Consider the following 20,996-nt stretch of genomic DNA (forward strand, 5'->3'; position numbering starts at 1 on the left):
ATGAGACGAGTCTTGTAGCTAGCTGCTTGGCGCCCACCCTCTTCCCCAGCCATCTCCATAGACAGAGGATGCGTCCCAAGTGGCACCCTATGTCCTATATTATGAACTAAAAAGCAAACAGGGTGCCGTTTGGCAAGCAACCATAGACAGAGAGGATGTAACTGCCAAGATAATCCAGTCATTCTTAGGGTGTAGGCCTACACTGTAAACATGATTTAAATGGTGATGGCATAACGTAGACATACTAGTGGAAAATGATATTAGGGATCATAAAATGCGTCGTAGAATTGTAACATATGTCTCTGTAGGTTCATAAAATGAAATCCCAGGGTAAATAATGTTCATAAAATGAAATCTCAGGGTAATCTAGGTTCATATAATGAAATCCCAGGGTAATCTAGGTTCATATAATGAAATCCCATGGTAATCTAGGTTCATAAAATGAAATCCCAGGGTAATCTAGGTTCATAAAATGAAATCCCAGGGTAAATAATATTCATAAAATGAAATCTCAGGATAATCTAGGTTCATAAAATGAAATCCCAGGGTAATCTAGGTTCATAAAATGAAATCCCAGGGCAAACTAGGTTCATAAAATGAAATCCCAGAGTAAATAATGTTCATAAAATGAAATCCCAGAGTAAATAATGTTCATAAAATGAAATCCCAGAGTAAATAATGTTCATAAAATGAAATCCCAGAGTAAATAATGTTCATAAAATGAAATCCCAGAGTAAATAATGTTCATAAAATGAAATCCCAGAGTAAATAATGTTCATAAAATGAAATCCCAGAGTAAATAATGTTCATAAAATGAAATCCCAGGGCAAACTAGGTTCATAAAATGAAATCCCAGAGTAAATAATGTTCATAAAATTAAATCCCAGGGTAATCTAGGTTCATAAAATTAAATCCCAGGGTAATCTAGGTTCATAAAATTAAATCTCCGGGTAAATTGTGATGTGTATGAAATGACAGGACCTAAGGAAACCACAGTGAAAACACTTTTAGCGAAGTGAAAAAAAAAAAAACATTTATCACACCTGTTTATTGTATGAGAGGTAGCCCAGTGGGATGAATGTGTGGCTCACTGTGCTCCCTGCCCTGACAGCTTCCCCACCCATCCCAGACACATTAACTATTAGCCCTCCAGCCTCGGCAGCTGTGTGTGTGGTGTATGTGTACAAGCATAAATCTGTGTCTACACACGTGTGCGAGCGTGCATGCATGCACATTGGTCTGTGTGCATGTACAGTATGTGTGTAGGGATGGCTTGCTGTGTCTGCTAAAAAATGGCAGAGCCCATTCTGGCTGACTTAGACAGAGGGAGAGAAAGAGAGGTCAAACATTCATTTTACACTACCTTTACACACACTGACAGGTGAGGTCTGCTTTGATCTAACTTCAGCTGATCCACTCCTGTCTGTCAGTTCGATGGTGGTGACTGCATGGTCAGGTAGCAGCTTAAAGGTTCTGCTTCTCCTGCGCCACAGAAAGTTAAGCTACGCAATCTAACACTATGGGGAGAGGTCCAAATCACAGGCAAATACAAACACCAGTAAGGCAGTAACCCTTTGCTTTTCAATGCTTTACAGCTGCCTATCAGAACACAACCAACCGCCCAGGCAGGGACACTACCTGCGTCTCCGTACCATATAGCATATTTCCAGGAACCGCAAGCCACTGTGGTGGGGCTCGGTGTGGACGTAAATGGGGAGTTGTGGGGAGTGACAGTTAAAGGGGAGAGGGAGAAGGGGGGCATTGGGGAAGGGGTTTTGTAGTGTGCAGAAGTGTGTTGGGGGGGCTGTTCATGTGTGCCAGGCACTGCACACAATGGGGTCCGCCCGCTACGGAGAGAGAGCAAGAGCAGGAAGGAAGCTGGCCGCTCTGTTTCTCTCTACCTCCCTCATTCCTTCTCTCTCTCTGTCTCTCACTGAGTCAAATAGGAGAGGAGTGGCGAGGGGCGAGGCGAGGGGAGAGGGGCTGGCTGCACTCGGAGCACAGCACGGCCAGGCTGAACCGAGTGAACTGCACCAGAGTGTTTGCTGTGAGGTCAGAGAGTCCAACATTCCTCTGGAGCTGTGTGTTTACACTGCTTGGGAGAGAAAGAGCGAGAGAGCGAGAGAGCGAGAGAGCGAGAGAGGGGTGGGGCGCCAGGGGGGAACGAGGGGGCTTACAGAACGTGGAACAAATCAACGTCCCGTCCCTCTGCCATACAGTCCCGTCCTGCTCTACTCTACTCTACCGCTGAGCCAATGCAACACTACACTATCATTTCAACCAGGCTTTTGAATCATCACAAACTTTGAATTATCTGTGAAGAAAAGCAACAGGCTGATAGAGTGTTTATTATCTACAGCCTGGGATCTAGTACAGATTTTGTTCATTTGCTAGATGTGTGGTTTATTTAAAGTTAATAATTTATGTGTTGAAAAGTTGGGGAAAAACTCGAAGGAGCAGAGTTAGATCTGGTAATCAAACACATATTTCTCTGGCCTCTGGAGACACACATGGAAAAGGACGTTCAACACTCCAATCATGTCAAAAACAATTGTACATTCTGCAGAGTGAATTTCATAATTCTCACAAAGCGAGATTCTACATAAAAACTAGCTTGGCTTAACAATTCTGAAAACCCGGAGCCTATGGTAAAACTAGAAACTATTCATATTGGTATTTATATTTATATTGATTCTGTTTATTTTACATTTACTGTAGTATTTTATTTTTTAAATATATATATTTTCCATCAAACAGTCTTCAGTATCATTTTATTCCAATCACTACAAATGTAATGCTATTTATTATTATTAATAATTAGTTATAGTTAGTATGTCATTGTACAATTCAAACCAATTATCTGGTAAAATAAACAACATCGGAAACATTCCATCTCCAAGTTGGTTTTCATTTCTAATGAAGAGACCGAGTACAGTAAGTAGTTCCTATGGAATAATCTCAACTTGAAAACTAAACTCGTTACAAAATCCTTGTATCATTATTATAGAAATATGTATTAAGTAGAAATTCTATATCATGTTCTTGACTAAACATGACTATGGCTTAATACTAGGCAGAAATATGCCATTCACCATTCATGTATATTGCTCACAATTATTGAAGAAAGGTCATTTAAAAAAAATGATATTTAAGAAAAGGTTATTTAAGAAATGTTATTTAAGAAAGCATAAAAAAAACTGCTTGGCCAAAGATACAATTGTTTCATGATAGAGCCCCTCTACCAATAAATCAACCAGGCTTCTCTCAGATCTGGGCCTGTATTCATAAAGCACTTAATAAATAAAAGGACATGGGCAGGGAGGAGCTGATCCTAGACCAGCACTCTTAAACTGAGAAGTTTTGTGAAAATGAGTACTGGTATGCTGTACTGGGACTAAGAGCTGGGACGATCAGAAGTGCAGTTCATCGGGGAGATTTCTATTCACTGAATAAAGATTTCCTTTCCCCCTCTCCTGGACAGTCAGACATACTACACTCTAATCACAGCACACTGCACTGCAGATTCCACAACGCTGAGCACTAACACTTTCGGTAAGAACATTTGGAAACTAAATGAATCTGTCCACTTTTGCAAATAACATGTCATATTATCTCTCAGTTGAAAGTATTCTTACAATATCAGAGGCTACAATGAAGAAAGTATATCGTTTACTGACTATACACTATAGAATTCTAAAGGGGTTGTTCTCCAGTAATCCTACAAAATTCAGTGAGTTAAAAGAATATGTCAATGTAAAGATATTTTCTTTATGCTATATTTACTCCTTTAGAATCTGTATATTTAATTGTACTTCCAATTTTTAAAGTACAAATGTTTCTCTCCCCCTCTCTGTCTAACTCTCTCTATTCTCCCTTAGTCTTCCATCAAACACTTTTTTTGTGGCTAAACTATCACACAATTTCTCAACAAAAGAAAAGGAAAATGTATTTGCCAGTGTTCTAGTAGTATATATAACAGGGGTCACCTCAGAACCAAAGAGTTCAGATTGCTCTCTTTCGGAAGCCTTAGCAATTGTGATAATAAATCACATTACATCCACATAAAATAATCAAATGTTTTTATTCCAAATGATTTATTCCAGAAATATTCTCTGTTTCATCTGCCATGCCATTATGTGCAATAATGATCAGGTTATAAGGATCAGGCTATAAGGATTTTGATGCAAAAATGACCATTTGAAAATCATCCCATCTGGCATCAGCTAGAATGTAATTCCAGCCAATCAAACCTGAGTGTGAGACTATCGGTTGTCTGGCATTCCAGACTGTTTAATCAATTTAGCTTCAGACTGCTGCATTGCAACACCAGTTGGTAGGAGCTCAACTGCGCACCCCCTGACAAAAAAACCCCAAATCTAATACTGAACTGCAGGGGAGGAATATGGCAAAATCCTGAAAAATATTTAATCAATTTGAAATCTGCTGACTAAAGCTGAGGAATATCATGAGGCACTAAGACGATAGGGTGAGTTACAAAGTTGTTTAGATGATCTATTTTACATTTCAGAAGCTGAAATATAGGAGATTGAAAAGGCATTTTACTAGCTTCAGATATACAGCTACAATGCCACAGTATATTTTCATTCAAAACTGGGTTTAAAAGAACAGTAAACATTTAGAAACAAAAACAACAGCAGCTTATGGGGAACAAACAGGCACCAGACTATACAAATTTACTGAACCATCAAATTCTCTCCCCTTTTTTTTTTATACCAACTTTCAAGTTCATCAACATGTTTCAATATCACTGTAAAACAAACGTTTATTCTTTGGTGTAACACGTAATTCAATTCAGAACAATTTGAGTTGGTACCAAAAACATTTGGCTCTGTAAATCTATCAGTTAAGTACTTGAGCTCTGTCCTTCAAATTATGAACGTCTACAGCAATAGAAACCCAGTCCCAGTCAGAGACAGGAAATGAGAGGAGGAAGTGTGCTTTGCATCCAAAGGTTGAGCTATCCTTCACAGTTGTCTATTCTTTGGTAAAAGTCCTCACTTACAGTAACAATACAAAAGATCCAAACTTGCACATTGTGTGTGTGTGTGTGTGTGACTGGTGGTTGTGTGGATACGTTTACCAACGGCCCCAAAATGCTCACTGATTTACTAAACAGAAGCATGCACTCTTTAGTCCCACGGCCCCTATACGTGAACAGCTCTAACACTACATTTTAACACTCAATTGAAGGGGAACATGCACTTAAAAAGCACTTAGTAACTACTGACAGGTAAGAGATCATTAAAACGTATCTTAACCCAGCGAAGAGCTGGAAAAGGGGGATGAGAGAGAGAGACGGTGGGGGTTTTGGCAGTTCAGCTACCGGCTAAGGGGATAGGGGACGACAGGAGAGCAAGAGGGAGAACTCACTCAGGCTCCGAGCAGTAGACCTGGGGGCCAGTGCCTCAGAGCTCTGGCCAGACCACCATTCCTCAGCCCCCTAAGGGGTTATAGCCACATTTACAGCCCCAGCAGCCAGCCCTGCCGCAGGGGAGCGTAGCCAGACACCCACTCAGGACACCCGTCGACCAAACAAACCACTCCGGGAGGGAACTACCGCAACAGAAGAGGCGGCAGGAGGTTTCCAATGCAGCTGGGCACCGGGCAGCTGCCAAATTGACGCCACGCTTCTCTTCTTCCTTTCTCTCACTCTCTCTATCAATCCCTCGCTCCAGAGCTGAGAGAGGCCCAGGATTGGGAGAGCGGAGGGAGAGAGAGAGAGAGAAGGAAGAGAGGGAGGGTCAGGCACACAGACACAATAGATAGCCGTGGCTTTGACAATGCCTTCCCCAAACACCAGAACCTTTGCTCCCTCTCCATGACACCCGCATTCAGCCAGACAGACTACGCTGGACACAGACAATGGCAAGAAAAACGTAAGAACAGAAAGAATAGAGAGAGAGCAAGCAGGGGATAGTGGAGGGGAAAAAGGGGGTTAGGATGAATGGTAGGGTAAGATCGGCGAACTGCGCTCACCTTTTGTCCGACTCTTTGTTGTTTGTGTGTTTCGTTCATTTTCCGAATTTTTGCATAGTAATCCGTCACAAAGTTTGGGACAGAGTACCGCGACCGTAATGCGATGAGTACTGTTACGTATTTTCATATTCAGCCCTGCGCACTTTTTGTAATATGGGAAGTGTTTTTCCCCTTGCTTGCGGTCATTGTCCAGTCCTAGTTGGAGATGACATAGAAAAGGAGTGTGAGATGGTCAGCTCAGCTGTTGATGTTTTGCTGTTGTTTCCCCTGAATCCCTCCTGCTTCTCTACACAGTTGCGGCATAAGGACTTTCTTGTCCCCCTCCCTCCCTTTCCACTCACAAGTATAACAGCAAGTATAAGTAGTGCCGATGAGTGAGTGTGTGTGTGTGTGTGTGTGTGTGTGTGTGTGTGCCTGAGTTTCTGAGTGTGTTTGTCTGAGTGTGTGTGTGTGTGTGTTTGTCTGAGTGTGTGTGTGTGTGTGTGCTTGTCTGAGTGTGTGTGTGTTTGTCTGTGTCTGAGTGTGTGTGTGTTTGTGTTTGTCTGAGTGTGTGTGTGCGTGTGTGGGGGGGCGTGATTGCGTGTCTGAGTGTGTGTACCTGTGTGTGTGCATACATGCGCGTGTGTGCATCTGCTCATGCGTACATCCAGTGTGTTTTAATAAGGCACCGGGTCAGGTGTGAAGACCTCTCCTCAGCAGCTCATTACATTTCTCACACATATCATTCAACAGGAGCCTATAGAACATGGGAAACTGGGAAACACAGGAGAACAAAGGTATGATGCAGACAATAGCATCTCCGTTACGCTACCCCGACAGAACAGACACACTTCCCTTTCTCTCAAACAATCGCAGCTTGGCTGTGCACTATGGGCAGTAACAATTCCCTTGGTAAAAGTGTAACAGACAGGTATGCCCGCTCCACAATATATTGTAGCTACAGGGGCTTTGCATACAGGTGTAGGAACTTATTTTGAACACCCTATTGCAGGAGAACTTTCCTGAAATGCAGGAAATGTAAAAATGTAGATTTAAAAAGGCTTCTGAAGTTTGTCATTTCCACTTTGAAATTTCAGGCTTGATTTTCTCTCAAAATGCATCAACCCCTACAAAAATATCCAATAAATATAATTTACATAATTATTCACATTTCATGTTGTTGCAGGATTATTTTCCTGCTGTAGCAAACTGGCTCAAATTAAGATCCTGCATCTGTAGTTCCATACAGACAGACCAAGCCGAGAAAAAAGCTTGGTTTTAACGGTTCAGCAGAGAGAGGAAGCCAGGAGGAAATGTGTTACATTGTGTTAGGAACTTTTCTAGTGAACTTGGTAAGGCAAATACTGTACATGGCAATGGAGGAGAGACTATGTAGTCTGAGCATTTACCGTCTCTCAAAGACTAGGATGTAGGATTTGATTAGAAAATGATACAAATACATAGAAATACACTGTAGCCAAGTCAAAACTATTCTTACCTCCTCTTCATGTTCAAACTGTGGTCCAAAACAGACCAATACAATATTTATGGGATTTGTTTATCAGGTCTGTGTTAAATCTACAATTTCTGAAGAAATGACTGTCAGTTGTAACTATCTGTGATCCATACAGTATAATTGAATAAACATACATATCTTATAGATCGTATATCTAATAGATATCTTATATATATATAATTAAAATGCATGTGATCTAATTATTCCCTTTGAATAATGTTACTGCTCTCGAGTGGTACAGCGGTCTAAGTCACTGCATCCCAGTGCTTGAGGTGTCACTACAGACCCTGGGTCGATTCCAGGCTTTATCACAACTGGCCGTGAGTCCCATAGGGCGGTGCACAATTGGCCAATGTTGTCCGGGTTAGGGTCTGGCTGGGGTAGGCCGTCATTGTAAATAAGAATTTGTTCTTAAAACGGACTTAAAAAGTTAAATAAGATAAAAAGTCAAAAAAAACTACAAGGCATAGTCTGACAGCGTGGCCATATCATATACATGCAGGTTGTGTACAAATTTGATGTGTGTGATGATGGGGTCAGTCTGTCTCCAAAGACAGGGAGAAAGAGGAAGGGAGAGATGAAGAGACAGGAAGACAGAGATGAAGAGAGGGAAAGAAAGAGAGATGAAGAGAGACAGAGGTAAGGAGACAGCGAAGGAGAAAAAAATGAGAGCGAGAGAGAAAGTGAGGGAAAGAGGGAGTGAGAGTCAAGGCGAGGCCAGGAATAAATGAGGTGTCTGGTGCACATGCCCAGAGGAATAAGGCTCCTCGATACTTCTAAAGTCTTCACTTGTACTCCATGTATTATTTATATTCCCCACTGCAGCTGTCTCAGAGGACAATTGAGATGTGTCTCTGTCTGATTCACAGCAACTATGGGCCCCGACACAGTCCACTGAAGAGCCATCGCCAGCCGTTTGACCAAAAACCCAGGGAAAGAGTTTGTTGAGGGGGACATAGACTCATATTAATGAGTTCTACTCTTCGAGGTGTTAGCCAACTTGCTTACTTTAATGCTGGTATAATGTATTATGATTCAAATGCGTTGTAAGACTTGTCATAAGCAGTATGACCTCCTCATGAGATGTTATTATCATCTCACATTGATTCGGGATAAATAGCAGACATTTTGAGTCAAGTGACATAGAGGGGGATAACATATTATAAGATTTATCATAAAACATTCAAAAAGGCTCATGCATGTTTATAACAAGTAGGCCCAATGAAGCATTATACATATCGCCATTATGTAAACAAAGTGTTACCAGTGACACACTTTCTGTGGTTCTTTTCTCAGACAATCTTTCATCAACCGGGAAGGTGATGGAACTTTCTGCCCCCCTTCTAAAATATGTTGACCTTACTTTAATTAGTTATTAGATCGTGATCAGTCATGAGGATGACGACATCACAGCAACATTTCGCGAAAACGTATTTTTGTTATTTTTTATTACCAGAGCTTTCACTTGAAGACCACTGAACACATCACAAGACCTGCTATTATTACAATATCATAGCATGATCATATATGTCATGATGTTCTGTCACCTTCTCATCTACAAACCCAAATCACCAAATTACTCACTACAATTTTGCCCATATGCGACAACAACAAAAAATACTTTCCAGATGGACATCAATTCCCCCCTGTCTGTTTCCTCTGCCCCCAGGGAACTGCTGGCACACTTGTCCATAGCCTGGAAGTACCCAGAGGTTTTCTCCTTCTGGTTATCAGGCATTTTGTGTTCACTGAATTTAACATACAAGCAGAGAAGGATTTGCCAGCTAAACAGCAGCCAAGAGAATGGTTGCCTTACAATGGCAAGCCCCACACACTCTGCACCATCAGAAATGTATTTATTCATGGACATACTGTTGCTCAAGTTGAACTGCATATTTCTTGACTGCATGGTACAACATCTGAGAATATGAACATATGGTCTATTTTTTTGTATTTTGTTTCTTGTGAAGTAAAAAATGTGAAAAACGTTGATGTATGATGTTCCAGCGAACCCACAGCTCAGCGGTTGAGGCAAGCCTCATAAAACAACTGCTCTAAACATGATTAGTCCAGACCAGACAGAAGCTGAGAGAGATTTCAATGGATATTTGGGTAAAAACGGCAGGGAAAAAAGCTACCCCAAAAAAGAGAGAGAAGGAATCTCCTTTATGTCTGCTCAAATCCCTCAAAAAGGAGAGTTCATTCAGAGTTCGCACACAAGTCGACAAAAAACAAGATTCTTCGTAAACATAGCATGGGTGGAAAATTGACTTGGGGCACAAATAAGATTCTCGCTTTTTGGGATCATTTTGGGGCAGCAACTAAAAGCCAAGCTGTGTTCGAAAACATCAAATCAGGTGGAGGCACTTTGTAACTAAGTGTAATTAAAGTGATACATCACAGCTAAACAGGCCTCATTTCATTACAACAGGCCTTGTACATCACACAGGCAGACTATTGTCTTTGCACCAAGGTGACAAAAGCACTGCAATAATTAGCATGAAGACAAGATGGCCGCCCGTATTGGTGGTGGTGGTAAACGAGCAGTGAGCTCATGCAGTGTTGACCACCTTCCAGATGTGTTGATCGATACAGTGTCTTTTGACTGGTATCGATACACAGCACCATGTGTGAAACTGCACAGCCGTGCGGGCATTCTGCATTCAGAGCCTGCCGTTCCCCCAGCGCTGGGGAGAATAAGTAATAACAATGGTGGGTCCCGAGTGCAGGCTGCAGAGGAGAGCAGCACATCTGCACCCAGCCAAAGCGGAGTGTGTTTGCCGGTGTGTGTGTGTGTGTGTGACGCACTGTGTGTGCAGGGCCATCAATCACACCCACCACAGCCCCTACACACACACTTACATGCACACGAACACCTCTCACACACACACGCTCTCACAAACACACGCTCTCTCCCTCTCATAGGACTAACACACACAAACACAAATGCAATCTCTTATCTCCCAACACACACACACACAATCCTGCACTTAGTGTCACTGTAGTCAGATCGATTAAAGTGAGAGAGGGATCAGGCTATCCTTCGCATTTCTGCACCTATTAATTTGCTGACTAACTCAGGCTGACGTGTTTGGGGGGAGAATCCAGTTAAGTGTGTGGGAACCATTAAAGCTACACCCAGAGACATACAGTAGACCACTGTTCTACAGAATGCCTCTACGTTGATGAAAGAATGAGGTACTTTGATCAAAGAACAGCAGTAGCTTTTCACAGGTGAATCCTGAAAGCCTGTGTTCCATACAGAATGTGTCTAGCAGGTTCTGAAGTAGGCATACAATCTCAGTGAGCTTCTTTGAGATCCAGTAGAAAATCAATTACCTTCAGTTTTCATTATATATCTTGACGCTGGTCCTCACAAGTGTACTTGAAAACATTCTCCTTAGATGCCCTTCATCTTACAGCTATGGCATACACTACCTTTCCAGAGGTACCTTAGACTGCTCTGTGTGATTTCCATGCTACATGTGAAGTGACTGAGATATGCAACATAAAGACCCCACAGTACATTTTCAGTTGGAATCCAGATCTTAGAAATAATGACTGCAATTCACATATATATAGATATATATAGAGATATATTGTCTAGGCCTGACAATCTACAGTAGACGTCATCATTCATTGAGAGCAATACCGGAAAGAGAATATATTGATGGACATCATTCTTTTGAAGACAGGCAGAGGCATGTCGAGTGAAGTATACAGACGGACACAGACAGACAGATAGACTCAGACAGTGTCACGTTCTGACTTTTATTTCCTTTGTTTTGTATTTATTTAGTATGGTCAGGGCGTGATTTGGGTGGGCAGTCTGTTTGATTTTCTATGATTTGGGATTTCTATGTTTCGGCCTAGTATGGTTCTCAATCAGAGGCAGGTGTCATTAGTTGTCTCTGATTGAGAATCATACTTAGGTAGCCTGGGTTGCACTGTTTGTTGGTGGATGATTGTCTATGTTAGTGGCTTGTGTCAGCACAGGTCTCATTTGTAGCTTCACGGTCGTCATTGGTTTATTGTTTTTGTTACTCTTTTGTATAGTGTTGCAGTGTTCAGTGTTCTCTTTATTAAAATTCACTATGAACACATACCACGCCGCATTTTGGTCCTCTGATCCTTCTCGCCTCTCCTCTTCAGATGAAGAGGAGGAAGACTGTGACAGACAGACAGACGGACTCAGACAGACAGACGGACTCAGACAGACAGATAGATAGACAGACAGACGGACTCAGACAGACAGACAGACCGTAAACGCTGTAAAAAAGAGCTCTGCTTTTCCCTGTGCGATGCACCCGTCCTTGCCATCTCTCCTTGCCATGCGTCGGAGGCACTACCACACAAATCCGTCTCTCACTGCACTCCTCTCTCTCTCTCTCTACAAAACAACCTGACAAACAGCTGGAGCCAGGAGGAGTTGCAATGTCACCAGCAGTCTACCAGCAATGAACCGACTGACCGGCCCTCTGCTCTTCTATCTGTGTCCTGTGTCCCTAATGTCCAAGAACCCATCGGCAACAAACAAATCACATCTGTCCCCTGTTTAAGTATCATCAGTAGATTTGGGATTGGGGAGAAACCTGATATGAGCCCCTGAGGCGCTGTACAAAGAGACACTTAACCTGGGGGAGCCGACTGTTCTCTAGTCTAGACTGCATCTCAAATGGCACCCTATTCCCTATATAGTGCACTACATTTGATCAGAGCCCTGGGAATAGGGAGCAATTTGGGACTCATCCCTAGATCTGTTTACACCAAATATAAAAATAACATACGAACAACAACTTACAGACGAACACAAACAATGACTACATCTCCTCTGCCCAGACCCGCATGTTCACACCCCCCTCCCTAGTGCCTGCATGTTCACACCCCCCTCCCTAGTGCCTGCATGTTCACACCCCCCCTCCCTAGAGCCTGCATTATGGTTTGCCACACAGCCTTAAATGTTGATGTTGCTTTAGAAGGCACATATTCATACAGTCTCTACGCAGACTCTGGGAAATGCTTTTGACTCCATATAATGAGAGGAGGGTGACTGTCACTGATTAGCAACATTTTCGTCCCAGTCTCTCCCTCCTCCCTTCCATCTCTCACTTCCCACTAAACATATGATAAAATATGAGCAGGAACTGGCCCAGGTCCACAGGCCTCCAGGCTCCCCTATCCCGGTGACAGGCAAGGAGAGGAGACCAGGACCCACACACCAAAAGCAGCACCCACCGCTGCCCCACATTCCTCTCACTTATCTGGGGCAGCTGGGGCTGAGCTGAAACTCATTTGCCAGCCAGGGCCCTGAGAGAGATGGCTGGGGAGGAAGCAGAGGAGGAGGAGGAGGGAGGTGTACGGCTGGAGCTCCAGACGTAAATAATTACCTGTCACGAAAGCGATTGTCTGAGTAGCAGTCATTTTTGCATGGGGAAATTTAAAAAATGGTCCTGGAGATGAATGGCTCTCTCGTTCCTCTCCTTCACTCGTACTGATGCTGTCAGAATGGCCGCTGCACATTGAGACAGCTGAACATGTTGAATATGGAGCACACAAGATGGACGCTAAACGATCTGATATGATAGGGCTTATGAGTGGCAAGGACCTATTATCTGAACGAATTACACAAGAAAAAAAACACACACACAGACACACACACAGACACACACACAGACACACACACAGACACACACACAGTAAAGGCTGTATATAAAATCATATTGATCTACTTTGATATATTGTTCAACCTAGGCCTGTAGTGTTATTGTCTCATGAAATGTTGGTCCTGAAGGGTATATTGTATATGGTGAGCTAAGAGAAGTATTTTATGAACAGTTGTGTGTCTTCATGCACTGAAGTGCTGTATGTGAGCGCCGGTGTGTGTTTGTGCGTTTGTGTGTGTGTGCAGTTGAAAATGATCCTGCTGGCTAAAACCGCCACTTTTAGAGAAATGTTGATTAATGTGCATGGTCCCCGTAAAAATACATGTAATAAGGTCAAGTAAGTAAAGTGTATGCGTGGGTATGTGTGATGTTGGTCTATAGACGGCAGCTGTGTTGGGGCGGGAGAGAACATCAGTCATTCCACAACGCCCTCTGAGACAGATTTGGTGCCCATTGCCGCTCACGCCCTATGACAAAACAAACATCATTTGTGATGTTTGGTCCGCAGCCAGGATTTCAGAACAAAAAGGAATAAATATTTCCCAATCAGTCTCGTGCCACCCTGCCTAACCGCCATCAGAGAGTTGTCACGGGGTCGAGATCAGCCCCCCCCAACAAACTCCATCAGGACGGGGGAGGTTTGTTATTTATGTTTTAGAATGCAGCTAGTTCACTTTTCTTTCCACCAAACCAAAATGGGCTGCCTTATAAAGGCTCCTATATACTTACTGCGCTTTGTGTGGCTCGGGCATAAATATTCCAGCATGGTAGGTAGCACACTGCTTACACACAGTGGTGTAAAGTACTTACAGTCAGTAAAAATACTTTAAAGTAAGACAGAATAAGTTTTTTAGGGTATCTGTACTTTACTTTACTATTTACAGTATAATTTTGACACCATTTACTTCTTTCTCCACTACATTCCTAAAGAAAATAATGTACTTTTTACTCCATACATTATCCCTGACACCCAAAAGTACTTGTTACATTTCACATGCTTAGCAGGACAGGAAAATGGTCCAATTCACGTACTTACCAAGAGAACATCCCTGGCCATCTCTACTGCCTCTGATCTGGCAGACTCACTAAACACAAAATATTCATTTGTATATTGTCTGTGCTGGAGAGTGCCCCGGCCTATTTCATGATTTAAAATAACAAGAAAATCGCGCTGTCTGTTTTGCGTAATATAAGGAATATGAAATTATTTATACATTTACTTTTGATACTTAAGTATATTGAAAACCAAATACTTTTCGATTTTTATTCAAGTAGTATTTCACTGGGTGACTTTCTCTTTTACTTCAGTCATTTTCTATGAAGGTAGTTTTATGTTGTCAACTTCAGATTAGCGTCCAACCCTTTTCCGTTAAGATGATGTCTATTGTTTTGTGGAGCTGCCTAGATTTCTTAGCGAAGGAGGTGATGATGAACAAGATAATAAACTAGAGGTCAACCGGGCCTCTAGTTAGACCGCCTGGTTCGTTGCGAACTGTTGAAAGATTGCAACAAAGACCGTAACAAAAAAGTTAGTTCCTAACAAAGACCTTAATTAATTTGCCAGAATATTACATAATTATGACATAACATTGAAGGTTGTGCAATGTAACAGAAACATTTAGACTTATGGTTGCCACCCGTTCCATAAAATACGGAACGTTTCTGTATTTCACTGAAAGAATCAATGTTTTGTTTTCAAAATTATAGTTTCCGGATTCGACCATATTAATGAACAAAGGCTCGTATTTCTGTGTGTTTATTATATTATAATTAAGTATATGATTTGATAGAGCAGTCTGACTGAGCGGTGGTAGGCAGCAGCAGGCACGTAAGCATTCATTCAAACAGCAGCTCTCAGCAATGCCTGAAGCACAGAGCTGTTTATGACTTCAAGCCTATCAACTCCCGAGATTAGGCTGGTAATACTAAAGTGCCTATAAGAACATCCAATAGTCAAAGGTATATGAAATACAAATGGTATAGAGAGAAATAGTCCTATTATTCCTACAATAACTACAACTTAAAACTTCTTAACTGGGAATATTGAAGACTCATGTTAAAAGGAACCACCAGCTTTCATATGTTCTCATGTTCTGAGCAAGGAACTTAAACGCTAGCTTTTCTACATGGCACATATTGCACTTTTACTTTCTTCTCCAACACTGTGTTTTTGCATTATTTAACCATATTGAACATGTTTCATTATTTATTTAATACATCGATTTTTATTTATGTATTATGTTAAGTTAAGTTAAAATAAAAAGTGTTGATTGTTCATTCAGTATTGTTGTAATTTGCATTTAATACAAATATATATATAAAAATTGGCCAATTAATCAGTGTCGGCTTTTTTTGGTCCTCCAATAATCGGTATCGGTGTTGAAAAATCATAATCGGTCATCCTCTATAATAAACATTCAACCACTTTTGGCTGGGTAGCCTTGTTTTCCTTCTAACTAACTAACTAACTAGCTTTAATGATACCATTCAGTTATTTAACTTCACAACTCCTGGCGTACGCAAACACGGGTTCTATATCACTATATTATTGATAGATACCACTAGTGTAGCCTCAGGGCAAATGCAGCAATCACTGCCTGTTTCAGCACACCCAAGGGCATGGGCAGGAGCTCATGCAATTCATGTTTCCCTACTGAGGAATTAACTGATTCCTCAAGGTAACACAGAGAATGGACTCTCATAAAACTCTTTTTGTTTTCCTAAAATGTAAGTATAACCTAAACAAGTACTTTTACAAAACCACCACATATCAGCTACCAACCTTCAGCTGACTTCCATGACTACCAACTCACGTGTCATTTCACGTGTCATTTGTCTCTTACATACTGTATAGGCCATGCAATTCTGATGCAGTTTCTAAAAATGACCCACGATTGCGAGGCTTGGCAAAGTGGTTAATCATGCTTACAAAGTTAACTTAAGGACAACCCGTCAGAACTGAAATGGATGCAAACTCCTAACTCCAGAAGCTGTTTAGAGGCCTATGTACAAGAAAAATGTAGGAGCTCAAAATATGTATTTTGTTACTGTATTTCGGGCTCCAGAGTGGCGCAGGGGTCACTACAGACCCTGGTCCAATTCCAGGCTGTATCACAACCGGCCGTGGGGAGTCCCATCGGGCGGTGCATAATTTCCCCAGAGTCGTCCGGGTTTGACCAGGTGGGCCGTCATTGTCAATAAGAATTTGTTCTTAACTGACTTGCCTAGTTAAATAAAGGTTAAATAAGAGTCCTCTTTAATTCTGTGGATCTGCAAGCATCCACAGAAACACTAATCATCACCAATCTGCTGTTTGGCTACTGATCTTCCTTTTTCTCCCCAATTTCGATCTTGTCTCATCGCTGTAACTCCCCAACGGGCAAGTCATGCGTCCTCCGAAACATGACCCACCAAACCACACTTCCTAACACCCACCGCTTAACCCGGAAGTCAGCCGCACCAATGTGTTGGAGGAAACGCTGTTCAACTGATGACCGAGGTCAGTCTACAGGCGCCCAGCCCGTCACTAGGAGTCGCTAGAGTGCGATGAGCCTCTCCCGGCCAAACTCTCTCCTAACCCAAACGACGCTGGGACAATTGTGCACCGCCCTATGGGACTCCCGATCAAGGCCAGCTGTGATACAGCCTGGGATTGAACCCGGGTCTGTAGTGACGATCTCTGCGCCACTCAGGAGGCCCCGTTCTTCCTTTTACTGAATAATAATTACAAAGTCAATGGACCTTTGTCCAAAGTTCCAACATATCCCTAATAGGTTCATCCTTGGCAGCTCTAGAGACTAAAGCTCAGCTCCAGCTCCAGCCCCCTACCACAACCCCAGCCCAAACCCCAGACCCCTGCCTCTGCAAAGTTCCTGCCCAAGCTCAAACCCTAGCTCAACCCAAACCCAAAACTCAGACCAAATCAGCAACCAAAGCCCAAACTTAGGCAAGTCTAGAAAAGGCCAACCCCGACCAGACCTTCCCCAGGTGGTCAGCCCCAGCCTGTAAAGCCAGCCCATGCCCCAGCCCAAGGCCAATCCCATTGGGGAATTTCAACAGACATTCATTTCAACTCTGGCTTCTGTCCCAGCAGCTTGAGCCACAGCCACACAAAGGACCCAAGTTTCAAGTTGAACGTGAGAACCACCTCATCTCCTGACCTCTATTAGCATTTGAATGGTCCAGAAAGGAACTAAAAGCAAAGAGAGATGAGGGAAAGGGAGAGTGACCAAACACAGCTCACAGTGTGCCCTTGGCCGACTCTCCTCCTCAGTTTCAGTTACGGTGAAAACAAACTATGCCCTTTCATACAGATCTCTTTACAGGGTGACACGCCCAATAACATGTTGCTCCAACGTTGCACACACATTTTGGCAAATATGATTGGATACACAAAAACATTGCAAAGGCTTTTTTTCCTCACTGTTAATATGTCTGAAATTTGGTTGAATTTATCTAATTAAATGTATCCTGTGGAAAAACATCAGCGCAAAGACCATACATTTCCCGAAGGAAGAGCCTATTGGCAGTAATATTCAACACATCTAAATCAAAGCCATGACAGTTCAGTTGCTCTTATTTTCAGTTGTGTTAATGGTGGTAAAGCTAAGGTGAAAAAGGCCAAACAATTCCTGGTGTAGTAATTTACTGTGAGACACTCATTGGTTAATCTGCCTACCCAGCAGTCCCCAGGACGATACTATTCATTGAGTTTATCTGGGAGAGGGCGGGGGAGTCAACAACACGGACCTTACTCTCAGCCCACTAACAAAAGGTCACGCTCTCTCCGACCCTCAGCTCCAGCTGGTTAGAGGAAGAAATGGAAAGGGAGATGAAGCAGGAGAGGAGGACAGGGAAAGAGAGAGGAAGGAAGATAAGGACACAGAGAGATCACTAACTCATCAAAGAAATTCTATCAGTGCAAGCGGGGTCCAATGTCATAAGCAAAACAGTTCATTCGGAAACCAACGACAACCACAATGCCCATGTGTGGTAACAACACATCCAACAGTGTCACGAAAAAAATGCAATGACCCAACCTTAAGTGAGAGACTGGGGCAGGAGTAGGGAGAGGAGGAAATTACAGCAGAGGTGTGGACTTGAGTCTCATGACATGGACTCGAGTTTGACTCGTCAGAAATTTGATGACTTGAGTTTCAACTAGAAAGAAAAGAAAATAACTTGAGACTTGAAGCCTCAAGACTCAAGACTTTGACTTGAGACCGATGACTTTAAATTACCTGTGGATTACTCTCCACGCAGCTGGAGACTGCAGCCACAGCAACGCACTTGCCAATTGTTCTTACAACAGATTGGCTAGTGAAAAGCACACTTGGGAATTTGATTGGACCAGCAAACTGTCAATCAACACAGGTTGGGTAGCTATTGAACAAATTGCTGATTGGATCGGAAGCAGCGCAAATGCCAAATTGTAGGGAGAGAGGATTGCCATAAATATATATGCAGTTCCAAACATTTTTGGGGGGTCAAGAATATAAACTGTTTAATTGGGAAGCTCACCAGCCATGAGGCATCAAGTGTCAATTACTGGTCTTTTGGTATGTCAAAATTGATCATTTACTTTTGAAGCTTGCATTTGGAATTGTTAAAATGTATTATTGAATAATCAAAATGTGTTGTAAACAAAAGAATGAAAAGGGCTGTCTGGTAGCCTTCATAAATAGACAAATATTTGTAGTCATTGCATGTATACATTTTCTTTAACTTCACTTGACACGATTTGCTCTTAGAATGCACCACTTGGATTGAACTCTAAACTCGACTCGTTCTAATTGAGACTTTGACCTTGTGAATAGTGACTTGGTCCCACCTCTGAAATATAGCGGCAGGCAGGAAGAGGTATATGAACGTCAAAGACATTGGCTGCTATGGACATACAGTATGTTTTATGTTTAGTCTTCCAGTCCTCAACAGGAAACAAAGCTCTGTAAGTAAATATGTTCCCTTTGTTTCCATTATCCACCTCTCTCTCTCCCTCTCTCATTCCCCCCTATCCTCACCCTGCCTGCCAGTTACACACCACTCCTGCATTTAAAAAATGATTCATATTTTTGTCAGAGAAGTGAGAGCAAGAGAGTAAGCTGAGAGCAAGAGAGTGAGCTGCAGGGAGAGGCAACATTTCAAAGGCACAATACATATCAGTCTTTGTTACATATTATCTAGTTGCTATCTTCTTACATTTTTTGAAAATCACCAGTATCGTTTCACCCAGACAAGCACCTGATGCCCACAAACGCCTTTAGTGACACAGAAAAGTATGTCTGTCTGTCTGTGGTAGATTATGTCCTGTGAGATGTGAGTGGACAGGGCTTGGAAGAGCATCCGTCTGTGCTGTGCCATTATTGCTCTCCTCCACTGCTTTTATCATCTCTATAAATCTCCACTGTCTTAGCACCAGCCTCCCCATAAAGAGCCAACCTGTGAGTATCACCCCAAGCAGAAGAGAGAGAGATAGAGAGAGGGCAAAGTAGCCCAAACCCAGACGCATTCCATCTCACACACCTCTGTCTGGAACAGGCAGACAGACGGACAAGCCAGGTACAACTGAGATATGAACTTTATAACATTTATCACATACATCCAATAGTATACCATTTTAGACCCAAAATAATCAAATCAAACTTTATTTGTCACATGCGCTGAATACAACCTTACAGTGAAATGCTTACTTACAAGCCCTTAAACCAACAATGCAGTTCAAGAAATAGAGTTAAGAAGATATTCACGAAATAAACTAAAGTAAAACATAAAATAAAATGTAACACAATAAAATAACAATAACAAGGCTATATACAGGGGGTACCGGTATTGAGTCAATGTGAGGGGATACAGGTTAGTCTAGGTAATTTGTACATGTATGTAGGGGTAAAGTAACTATGCATAGATAATAAACAGTGAGTAGCAGTGAGTGAGTAGCAGCAGTAACAGTGAGTAGCAGCAGTAACAGTGAGTAGCAGCAGTAACAGTGAGTAGCAGCAGTAACAGTGAGTAGCAGCAGTAACAGTGAGTAGCAGCAGTGAGTGAGTAGCAGCAGTAACAGTGAGTAGCAGCAGTGAGTGAGTAGCAGCAGTAACAGTGAGTAGCAGCAGTAACAGTGAGTAGCAGCAGTAACAGTGAGTAGCAGCAGTGAGTGAGTAGCAGCAGTAACAGTGAGTAGCAGCAGTAACAGTGAGTAGCAGCAGTGAGTGAGTAGCAGCAGTAACAGTGAGTAGCAGCAGTGAGTGAGTAGCAGCAGTAACAGTGAGTAGCAGCAGTAACAGTGAGTAGCAGCAGTAACAGTGAGTAGCAGCAGTAACAGTGAGTAGCAGCAGTAACAGTGAGTAGCAGCAGTGAGTGAGTAGCAGCAGTAACAGTGAGTAGCAGCAGTGAGTGAGTAGCAGCAGTAACAGTGAGTAGCAGCAGTGAGTGAATAGCAGCAGTAACAGTGAGTAGCAGCAGTGAGTGAGTAGCAGCAGTAACAGTGAGTAGCAGCAGTAACAGTGAGTAGCAGCAGTGAGTGAGTAGCAGCAGTAACAGTGAGTAGCAGCAGTGAGTGAGTAGCAGCAGTAACAGTGAGTAGCAGCAGTAACAGTGAGTAGCAGCAGTAACAGTGAGTAGCAGCAGTGAGTGAGTAGCAGCAGTAACAGTGAGTAGCAGCAGTAACAGTGAGTAGCAGCAGTAACAGTGAGTAGCAGCAGTAACAGTGAGTAGCAGCAGTAACAGTGAGTAGCAGCAGTGAGTGAGTAGCAGCAGTAACAGTGAGTAGCAGCAGTGAGTGAGTAGCAGCAGTAACAGTGAGTAGCAGCAGTAACAGTGAGTAGCAGCAGTGAGTGAGTAGCAGC

This window comes from Oncorhynchus kisutch, linkage group LG18 (assembly GCF_002021735.2).
Source record: "Oncorhynchus kisutch isolate 150728-3 linkage group LG18, Okis_V2, whole genome shotgun sequence".
Classification (NCBI taxonomy): domain Eukaryota; kingdom Metazoa; phylum Chordata; class Actinopteri; order Salmoniformes; family Salmonidae; genus Oncorhynchus; species Oncorhynchus kisutch.